Consider the following 11,073-nt stretch of genomic DNA (forward strand, 5'->3'; position numbering starts at 1 on the left):
GATTACAAAATGGAGTTGAAGGGAGTGGAGAGGGAAGAACCCGGAAGATACAGCCTAAAATGGCGGACCTGATATTGTAACACTTATGCAGTATTTCTCCTTTTATGACTGACTAATTTCACTCAGTATAATGTCCTCAAGGTTCATCCATGTTATGCAGTGGCTTGCAGCTTCCTTGTTGTTCTTCAAGGCAACATAATATTCCATGTGTGTATGTACCAGAGTTTGTTTATCCATTTTTCAAATGATGGGCATTTAGGCTGTCTCCATTTTTTGCTATTGTAAATAATGTTGCTATGAACATTGGTGTGCATATATCTACTCATGTTATGGCCCATATTTCTTGTTGGTAAATACCAAGTAGAGGGATTGCTGAATATAAAGTATTTCTATTTCCAACCTTCTGAAGAAGCACCATATTGCTTTCCAGAGTGGTTGGACTATTTTGCAATCCCACCAACAATGTAGAGGGGTCCCAGTCACTCAGCATCTTCACCAGCATTTATTGTCCTTTACTTTTTTAATCTTTGCTGTTATTGCTGGTGTGCGATATCTCATTGTTATTTTGATTTGCATCTCTCTGATGGCTAGTAATTGTGAACATTTCTTCATATATTTGTTGGTTGCCCAGATCTTCTCCTTGTTGAAGTGTCTGTTCATGTGCTATGCCTTTTTAAATTGGGTTATTTGTCTTTTTCTAGTAGAGGTGTTGTAGTGTGCTATATATTTTAGAAATAAGTCCCTTATCTGATGCGCCATTGTAAAAGATTTTTTTCCCATTCTGTGGGTTCCCTTTTTACTCTTTTGGTGAAGTCTTTTGATGCACATAAGTTTTCAAATTTTAGTATGTCTCGATCATCTATTTTATCTGCTTTTGTTTGTGTAATTTTCAAAATGTTTGGTAGTCTGTGTATGCCCTGAATTAGAGCCCTCACATTTATCCCTATTTTTTCATTGATGACCTTAATAATTTTGGGATTCACATTTAGGTCTTTAATCCATGCTTAGTTCATTTTTGTATAGGGCGTGAGGTAAAGGTTTTGTTTTGATCTTTTGCATTTCACTTTCCAGTTTTGCCAGCATCATCTGTTAAATGAATTATTTCCTTCCCATGCAATATACCTTTGCACTTTGTTGAAAATCAGTTGACTGTATGTGGATGGTTTAATTTCTGGATTCTCATTTCTTTCCAATGATCAATGTATCTTTCATTTTACCAGTACCAGGCTGCTTTGACCACTGTTGTTGTTATTATGTGCCGTGGAGTTGGCTCCGACTCATAGCAACCCTGTACAGGGTTTTTGAGGATGTAAATCTTTATGGGAGCAGAAAGTCTCATCTTTCTCCCATGGAACAGCTTGTAGTTTCGAACTGCTGACCCTGAGGTTCGCAACCTAATTCATAACCACTACACTACCAGTGCTCCTTTTTGACCACTGTAGCCATGTAGTAAATTTTGAAATTGGGGAGTGAGAGGCCTCCAACCTTGTTGTTCTTAAGCAGTGCTTTGCTTATCCTTGGTCTCTTTCCTTTCCATATAAAGTTTGTAATTGCCTTTTCCATCTCTTTGAAGAATGTTGTTGGAATCTGGATTGGAATTGCATTATATGTGTAAATTTCTTTGGGTAGTACTAACATTTTTGCGATGTTGAGTCTTCCTATCCAGGAACATGGTAAGTTCTTCCACGTCTATAAGTCTCTTTTGGTTTCTTGTAGTAGTGTTTTGTCATTTATTTTGTATAAGTCCTGTTTCTCTGGTTATGTTTATTCCTAAATATTTCATCCTATGGGCAGCTATTGTAAATGGTATTGCTTGCCTCATGTCCTTTTCAGCGTTGTCGTTGTTACTACAAAGGAATTCAACTGATTTTTGTATGTTGACCTTATACCCTGCCATTTTGCTGAATTTTCCAATGATGTCTAGTAGGTTTTTTTTTTACTGAGTCTTTGGGGTTTTCTATGTATAGGATCATATCAATTGCAAATAGAGAGAGTTTTACTTCCTCTTTGTCAATTTGTATGCCTTTAATTTCTTTATCATGACATATAGCTCTGGCTAAGATTTCCAAAACAATATTGAATAGGAGTGGTGACAAAGGGCATCCTTGTCAGGTTCCCATTAGCAGAGGGAAGGCTTTCAGTTTCTCTCCATTGAGAGTCATGTAGGCTCTTGGTTTTGTATATATGCTCTTCATTACAGTGAGGAATTTCCCTTCAATTCCTACTTTGTTGAGTGTTTTTATTAGGAATGGATGTTGGATTTTGTCAAATGCCTTTTCTGCATCAATTGATATGATCATGTGGTTCTTTTCCTTTTTCTCATTTATATGGTGGAATACATTGATAGTTTTTCTAATGTTGAACCATCTTTGCATCCCTTTTATGAAACTCACTTGGTCATGATGTATTTTTTTTTGATGTGCTGCTGGATTATGTTGGCTAGGATTTTATTGAGAATTTTTGCCTCTGTGTTCATGAGGGACATTTGTCTGTAATTTTCTTTCTTAGTGATATCCTTTCCTGGTTTTGGTATGAGGGTTATGCTTGCTTCATAAAAAAGTATTAGGGAGTTTTCCATCCTCTTCTGTATTCTGGAATAATTTGAGTAGAATTGGTGACAGTTCTTCCCTGAATGTTTGGTAGAACTCACCCATGAAGCTATCTGGGCCTGGACTTCTTTTGATTGGGAGTTTTTTGATGACCTGATCAATTTCTTTTTTTGTTATGGGTCTGTTCAAGCTTTCTACTTCACTCTGAGTACGTTTAGGTAGGTCATGTTTTTCTAAAAATGTATCCATCTCTTCTAAGTTTTCGAATTTGTTGGAGTACAACTCTTCATAATATTCTGTTATTATCCTTTTGATTTCATTTGGCTCTATTGTAACATCGCCCATGTGGTTTCTAAGGTGAGTTATTTGTGTCCTCTCCCTCTTTTCTTGTTAGTTTTGCCTATGGTTTGCCAATTTTATTAATCCTTTCAAAAACTACCTTCTTATCATGTTGATTTTCTTATTTTTATGGCAGAGATCTCATGAGACTATTTCCTGAAATTTTTCTGCACAAGTTAATTTTAGGGCTGCTACCCAGAGGCTGATGTCATAAGCAGCCACCAAAGAATTTGCCTTTGGGACTGATTGGGCTCTTTCTCTCTGTGCTGTGGGAAAAAACTATGAGCTCAACACTGGACTTTTTTTTGGGGGGGGAGTGTGCACCCACCCACTTGAAGGCATCTGGGCTGAGCAAAGAAGGCAGGGCAGGGAAGAGGAGGAAAAAATGTGTAGAATCCCCCTGCACCTCCTTTTGCAAATGTCACTGCACCACTTTTATTGCCAGTTCCCTATGCCAGTCTGCCTATAGCCCTGCCCTCTGAACTCCTCCCAGGTGGAGTGACTGTAGAGGGAGTCCCGTGTCGTGACTGATTCCTAAATCACAGTATTTTCCTTTAAACCATGATTTTTTTCCACTGCTGTGTGCGAGAAACTCACACCCTACACCTTATGCTAGATGCAGAGCTTTTGTGCTGTTCCGTGAAAGCATCTTCTTTGGGTTTTCATTCCCTCCCCAATGGAGCCTGTCCTACCTGACTCTGTCTGATGCTGCCAAAAACCCCTGCAATTTCTTGACATAGAAGAGTGAACATTTCCAGTGTTGCATGTTGTTGTTGTTGTTAAGTGCCACAGAGTCAGTTCTGAATCATAAGTTTTCCTGTATTGGGTTTCTGAGGAGTATATGGTGGGTTGAACTGCCAATTTTGTGGTTAGCAGTCCAGAGCTTATCTTACTGTGACACACCAGGAATCCAGTGTTGCATATATTTGTTGAAATATCTTAATTGGTTTTCTCTTAGTTTCTGGAGTTTTGTTTTTCACCAGCATATTTAGTGCAACTTAGACTACTTCCTTAATAATACCATTGATTTCTTGAAAATATGTTGTTGTTAGGTGCTGTGGAGTTGGTTTCAAATCATTGTGCCTATGCACAATAGAACTAAATACTGCCCAGTCCTGTGCTATCATCACAATTCTTACTATGTTTTAGTCCATTATTTGAGCCACTGTGTCAATCTATCTTGTTGGGGGTTTTCTTCTTTTTTGGTGACCCTCCACTTTACCAGGAATGAGTATTACTCCATGATCTTGTCTCTCCTTATAATATGTCTGAAGTATGAAGATGAAGTCTCACCATCCTGACTTCTAGGGAGTATTCTGGCTATACATCTTTAAATTCAGATTTTTTTTCTTTTTCTGGCAGCCCATGGTAGTTTTTAATATTCTTCTCCAACACTGTAACTCAAATGTATCTACTCTCTATTGTCTGCCTTATTTATTGCCCAACTTTGACATACATATGTTAATATTGTTGCTGTTACGTGCCTTCAAGTCAGTTCCAACCTGTAGCAACCCTGTATAAGGTTTATAAGAAGCAGATGAACAGTTTAAACCACCAACCTTGCAATTCAACCAGATCTTATGGTTGAGTGCTTATCCTACAGCACCACAAATGCATGTGAGGCTATTGAAAATACCATGACTTGGGTAATGCATAGCTTAGTTATTAAACTTAAATCATTGTTCTTGAGAATGTTAAAGAGATCTTGTGCAGCATATTTGCCTAATACAATACATTGTTTGATTTCTTGAATGCTGCTTCCATGAGTGTTGATAGTGGATTCAAGCAAAATGAAGTCTTTGCAAGTTCATGCTTTTCTCCATTTATCACGATGATATTCTTTGGTCCGGTTGTGATGATTTTTGTTTTCTTTGCATGGAAGTGCAACCCATACTGAAAGCATTAGTCTTTAATCTTCATCACTAACTTTTAAAAGTCCTCTTCATTTTCAGCAAACAACGTTGTATCATCTGCATAGCACAGAGTGTTAATGAGTTTTCTTCCAATTCTGATGCTGTTTTTCTTCATGTAATCCAGTTTATTGGATAATTTTCCCAGCAGATAGACTAAGTAATGATATATAGTATGATATAAAGTGTGAATGTGTTACTGTAGGATAATGCACTGGACTGCAAGGTTGGTTTGAACCTCAGAGTTAGAGGTTCAAATCCACCAGCCTCTCCTCAAAAACCCTATTCAGGGTTGCTCTGTGTTGGAACTGACTCAATGGCATTTAATGACAACAACAACAGTATGACATATTTGATATAAAGAATGAATATGTAAGGTGAAAGAATACAACCCTGACATGGCTTTCCTGATTTTGATTAAGTATGATAGTGTTATTGTTGTTAAACGCCTTCAACTCAATTCCAACTCATATAGCAAACTTGTACAAGGTTTCTGCAGAGCAGCTGGTGGATTTGAACTTCTGAACTTGTAGTTTGAAATCTAGTGCTTATCCTACAAGGCCATACCAGAAGTTTGAGTACGATATTGCATATGATATCATTGATATACAGACTGAATATATATGGTGAAAGAATGCAACCCTTGTGCATATGTTTCCTGGTTTTAAACCATTCAGTATCCCCTTATTCTGTTTGTATGATTGCCTTTTGGTCTATATACAGGTTCAGCATGAGCACAATTAAGTGTTCTGAAACATTCTTTATGATATTGTCTACAGTTTGTTGTGAACCACAGTTGAAAGCCTTTGTATAGTTAGTAAAGCGCTGATAAAATAAGCATCTTTCTGGTATTCTATGCTTACCACTAAGATTCATCTGATGTTAGTAATAATATTCCTCATTCCTTGTTTGCATCTGAATCTGGCTTAAACTGTATCTTTTTAGTTGGTTTTGAATTATCTTTAGCAAAATTTTATTTGCTTATTTTATTAATGATATTGTCTGATGATTTCCTTATTCAATTGGGTCACTGTTCCTTGGAATGAGCACAAATATGGATCTGTTCCAGTCAGTTAGCCAGGTAGCTGTCTTCCACATGTCTTGGCATGCATGAGTTAGTACCTCCAGTGCTGTCTCTGTTTGTTGAAAGATGTCAATTTATATTCCATCAATTGCCAGAACTTTGTTCTTCACCAATACTTTCAGTGCAGTTTCTTCCTTCAGTATCATTGGTTTTAGATCATGTGTTCACTCTTAAAATGGTTAAACATCGACCATTTCTTTTTGGTACAGTGACTGTGTATTCCTTCCACCCTTTTTTTAATGCTTTCTACATAATTCAGTATTTTACCCATTGTTGTTGTTGGTATGTGCCGTGGAGTTGGTTCCGACTCATAGCGACCCTGCACAGGGTTTCCGAGACCATAAATCTTCACAGGAGCAGAAAGTCTCATTTTCTCCCATGGAACAGCTGGTAGTTTCGAACTGCTGATCCTGAGGATAGCAGCCCAATAGAATACTTCAATATTACCAGTCAAGTCTTCAACTTTTTTTCATTTCTTTCAGCTTGAGAAATGCTGAGCATGTTCTTCTCTTTTGGTTTTCTAACTTTGGATATATGCTCATTTCATATTAACACTTGAATACGTCTTCTCCAGCCGTCCTTTGAAATTTGCTATTCAGCTCATTTATTCCATTTGCTTTAGCATATCTATGCCAGAGAGCAAGTTTCAGAGTCTCTTCTGATATCCACTTTGGTCTTTTCCTTCTTTCTTGTCTTCTTAACGACCTTCTGATTTCTTCCTGTGTGGTTTTCTTAATGTCTTCCCACAATTCTTCTGGTTTGGTCATTAGTGTCTAATGCATCATATCTGTTCTTGAGATTATCTTTAAATTCAGATGGGATAGCATCAAGGTGATATTTTGGCGCTTGTTAACTTGTTTCTATTTTCTTCAGCTTTAGCCTCAACTTAACTTAACTTACATATGAGCAATTGATGGTCTGTTCCACAGTCTGCCCCAGCTTTGTATTGGCTGATGATATGGAACTTTTCCACTGTCTCTTTCTATAGATGTAGTTAATTTGATTTCTAAGTACGCTATCTGGTGAGATCCATGTCATCTTTTATGTTGTTTATAAAAGGTATTTCCCATGAAAAAGTCATTAGTCTTTCAAAGTTCTATCATGTAATCTCCAGCATTGTTTCTATCATCAAGGCCATATTTTCCAACCATTTTCGAAATACTTCTTCTGTGTTTTCAACCTTTGCATTCCAATTGCCAGTAATTATCAACACATCTTGATTGCAAGTTTGATCACTTTCAGACTGAAGATTTGGTAGACTTCTTCAATTTCATTATCACTAGCTTTAGTGATTGGTGCATACATTTGAATAATAATGGAATGAACTGTTCTTTGTTGTAGGCATATGGATATCATCCTGTCACAGATCTGTCATGTCCTTCAAGATAGTTCTTGAAATAGTCTTTTAGATGATGATTGTGATGCCATTTCTCTTCAATTTGCCATTTCTGATATAGAAAACCAAATGATTGTCAGATTCAAAATGGTCAATACCAGTTTATTTCAGCTCACTACTGCCTATCAAACAAATCTGTGTTGAAAGAGTACAGTCAGAATACCCCTTAGAAGCCAAGACGACTAGACTTCATATCTCATACTTCAGACATAATATCAGGAAGGACAGTTCCTAGACAAGAACATCATGCTTGATAAAGTGGATTGTTAATAAAAGAGAAATATACCTTCAATTAAATGGATTGGCACATGGCAAGAGCAATGTGCTCAAGCATAGCAGAAATTGTGAGGATGGCACAGGATCAATCAGTGTTTCATCCTGTTGTACACAGGGTTGCTATCATTGAAAAAAACTGAACAGCATTTAACAATATGCCAAGGATGTTAATCTTTATAAGTTTCATTGCAATTCTGACAAATTCCAATTTTTAGAATCATACTTCTTACAGTCCATTTTGTTATTATTAAGAAATGAATATCTGTAGTTGTTCTCTTCATTTTGAGTTATGCCTCATTAGGAAATGAAGATCCTGAAAACTTTACTCTATTTCCATCATCAAGATCAACTCCACTTTGTGGAAGCAGCTCTTCCCCAGTCTTATTTTGAGTGCCTTCCAACCTGCATGGCTTATCTTCTATCACTGCATCTTACAATGTTCTGCTTCTATTCACAAGGCTTACAATTGCTAAACGTTCAGAAGATTCTACCTCTGCTTCCTAGTCTGTCATAGTCTGGAAGCTCAGATGAAACTGGTCCACTATGTGTAACCCTACTTGTATTTAAATTAACAGTGGCGTAACATCCAGAATCAAGCCACCCTTACAAATTTACAGATGAGTAGTGGCTTTATCATATACTACCTGCTTAAATGATTAGTTATTGATTCCTTTCATCTTTCCTTTCATCATATTCCTTCTATCTTCTTTGGGTGCTTTTTTCAATATTTTTGCTCACAGAGTCCTTCAATATTGAAACTCAAGGCTTGAATTTTTTCTTCAGATCTTTTAGCTTGAGAAAACCCAAGCATACTTTAAGTTTAATTAAAGGCAATTAAGTTTAATTAAAGGTTTTCTAAGTCCAAGCCTTTGCCCATTTCTTCATAAGAATTAATTTATGTTTCTAATGAGTGCCAATTGAAATATTCTGCTTAGTTATTTTGCTTCTTAATTTCCTCTATTTGCTTTAGCTACTGTACATTCAAGAGGAAATTTCAATCTCATCTGGTATCCATTTTGGTCTTTTTTTTTCTTTCCTATCTTTTTGATGGTCCTTTGATGTTTTCAAGTATGATGTCCTTCTACAACTCATTTAGTCACCAATCATTAATATTCAATGTGTCAGATTTATTCTCTAAATTCAAGTGAGACATATTCAAGGTTGTATTTTGGCCTTCATGGATTTATTTTAAACCTTTTCAGCTTCAATTTGAACTTACTTATGAACATTTGATGGTATGTTTCAAAGTCAACCCCTGGCCTAGTTCTAATGATGATATTGAGCTTCTCCAACATCTCTTTTCACAGATAAAGTCAGTTTGATATCTATGTATTCCATGTGTTGAAGTCCCCATGAATAGTCACTTTTGATTGCATGTTTGATTGATTTTGGATTGCAGAAGTTGGTAAAAATATTCAGTTTATTCATATTTGGTATGAGTTGCTTAAGCATAAATTTGCATAATAGCCATATTAGCTGCTCTTCCTTCTAGGTCTATGAATATTATTCTATCATTGACAAGATTGGAGTCCTGGTATGGCGCTATGGGATGATGCACAAGGTTGGTGGTTCAAACTCACCAGCTGCTCCTTGGAAACCCTACATATGATTGCTATTAGTCTGAACAGACTCCACAGCACTTAACAACAATAGCAACAACAAGTGACAGAATTTTACTTCAGGTAGATCTTAATATGTTCTTTTTGACAATAATCCTGTATTTTAAAAGACTTTTAGTTTTCTTCATGTATGATATTCTTCATGTCATCCCACAACTCCTCTGGTCTTTAAATATTAGTGTCTAATGCATCAAACCTGTTCTTGAGATGGTAAATCATCTCTAAATTCAAGTGGGGTATACTCACGGTCATATTTTGTCTCTCATGAAATTTTAAAGTTTTTTTTTAACTTCAGCCTGAACTTACATATGCATATTTGATGGTGGTATGTTCTACAGTTGACCCTGGCCTTGTTTTGGTTGATGACATTGAGCTTCTTTAGTGCCTCTTCACACACGCTTAGTCAATTTGATTAAAGTGTATTTCATCTGGTGAAGTTCAAGTACAATAGTCCTTTATGTTGTAGAAACCAGTTTTTTGCAATGAATAAGTCATTGGTCTTGCAAAATTCCATCAGCATTGTTTCTATAACCAAGGCCATACTTTCTAGCTACTGTTCCTTCCTCTTTGCTTCCAGCTTTTTCATTCCAATCACTAGTAATTATCAATGCATCCTGATTTCATGTTTGATCAATTTAGCCTGAAGAAGTTGGTAGAATTCCCCACTTTTATCATCTTTGGCTTTAGTGACTTAGGCGTAAATTTTAATAATAGTTGTACTAACTGGTCTTTCTTGTTGTTAAGTGCCATAAACTCAGTTCTGACTCATAGTGACACTGTACAGAGTTTCCAAGAAGGAGCTGGTGGGTTTCAACTGCTAACCTTGTTGTTCACAGTCCAGTACTAAACCTATAGCTCCACATCAAGAGTCTTTATTGTAGACCCATGGATATTATCTTGTTAGAGGCAGCATTGCACTTCAAGATAGATATTGAAATGGTTATTTTGATGATGAATGTGATGCCATTTCTCTTCAATTTGCCATTCCCAGCATAGTAAACCATATTATTGTCCAATTCAAAGTGACCAGTACCAGTCCATTTCAGCTCACTAATGCCTAAGATATCGATCTTGATGCATTCCATTTCATTTTTGATGAGATCCCATTTTCCTGGATTAATACTTTGCACATTTTGCATTCTGATTATTAATTGATGTTTACAGCATTTTTATCATTTTGAGTTGTACCCCATTAGAAAATGAAGGACTTGAAAGCTCTTCTCCAACCACGTCATTAAGATAACTACTCTAAGGACACAGCACATACCCTATCATATTTTCAATGCCTTCCAACCTGAGGTACTTGTCTTCCAGCAATATATTAGACAACATTCTACCAGTAGTCAAAATGTTTTTGTCTAACCCTTCAGAAGTCTTTACCTCTATTTTTGTCTAGTCTGTCTTAATCTGAAAGCTCCTGTAAAACACGGTTACAATGGGTGGTATTTAAAAAGCTGGTGGTATAGTTTCCATATCACAGTAACACACAAGCCACCACTGTACAAACAAACTGACAGAGTGGTGGGTAAAATTATTAAAAGGTAACTAAACTAAACCGTTTGCCATCCAGTCATTTCTGACTCCTTATGATATTATGTATGTCAGAGAAAATTTGTGACCTTTCAATGACTGATACTTTCATAATATACCAGCATTCCTTTCTTCTGTGATGCCTCTGAGTGTACTGAATCTCCAACTTGGTTAGCTGCTGAGTACTAACCATTTACAGCACCTAGGTCCTTGGATACTATCTGTGACATTAGAAACATGACTTGCAAGTTGAAACAGCATCTCAGGTTATTTTAATGTGTAGTCCATATAATATAGCTGCTTCTTTTCACTTTAGATTTTTCTTTTTGAGGTACCTGTTTTTTTCTGTTGTTCTCCCCTCCCCTCAAAA

The sequence above is a fragment of the Chrysochloris asiatica genome, unplaced genomic scaffold, assembly GCF_000296735.1.
Source record: "Chrysochloris asiatica unplaced genomic scaffold, ChrAsi1.0 scaffold00188, whole genome shotgun sequence".
NCBI lineage: Eukaryota > Metazoa > Chordata > Mammalia > Afrosoricida > Chrysochloridae > Chrysochloris > Chrysochloris asiatica.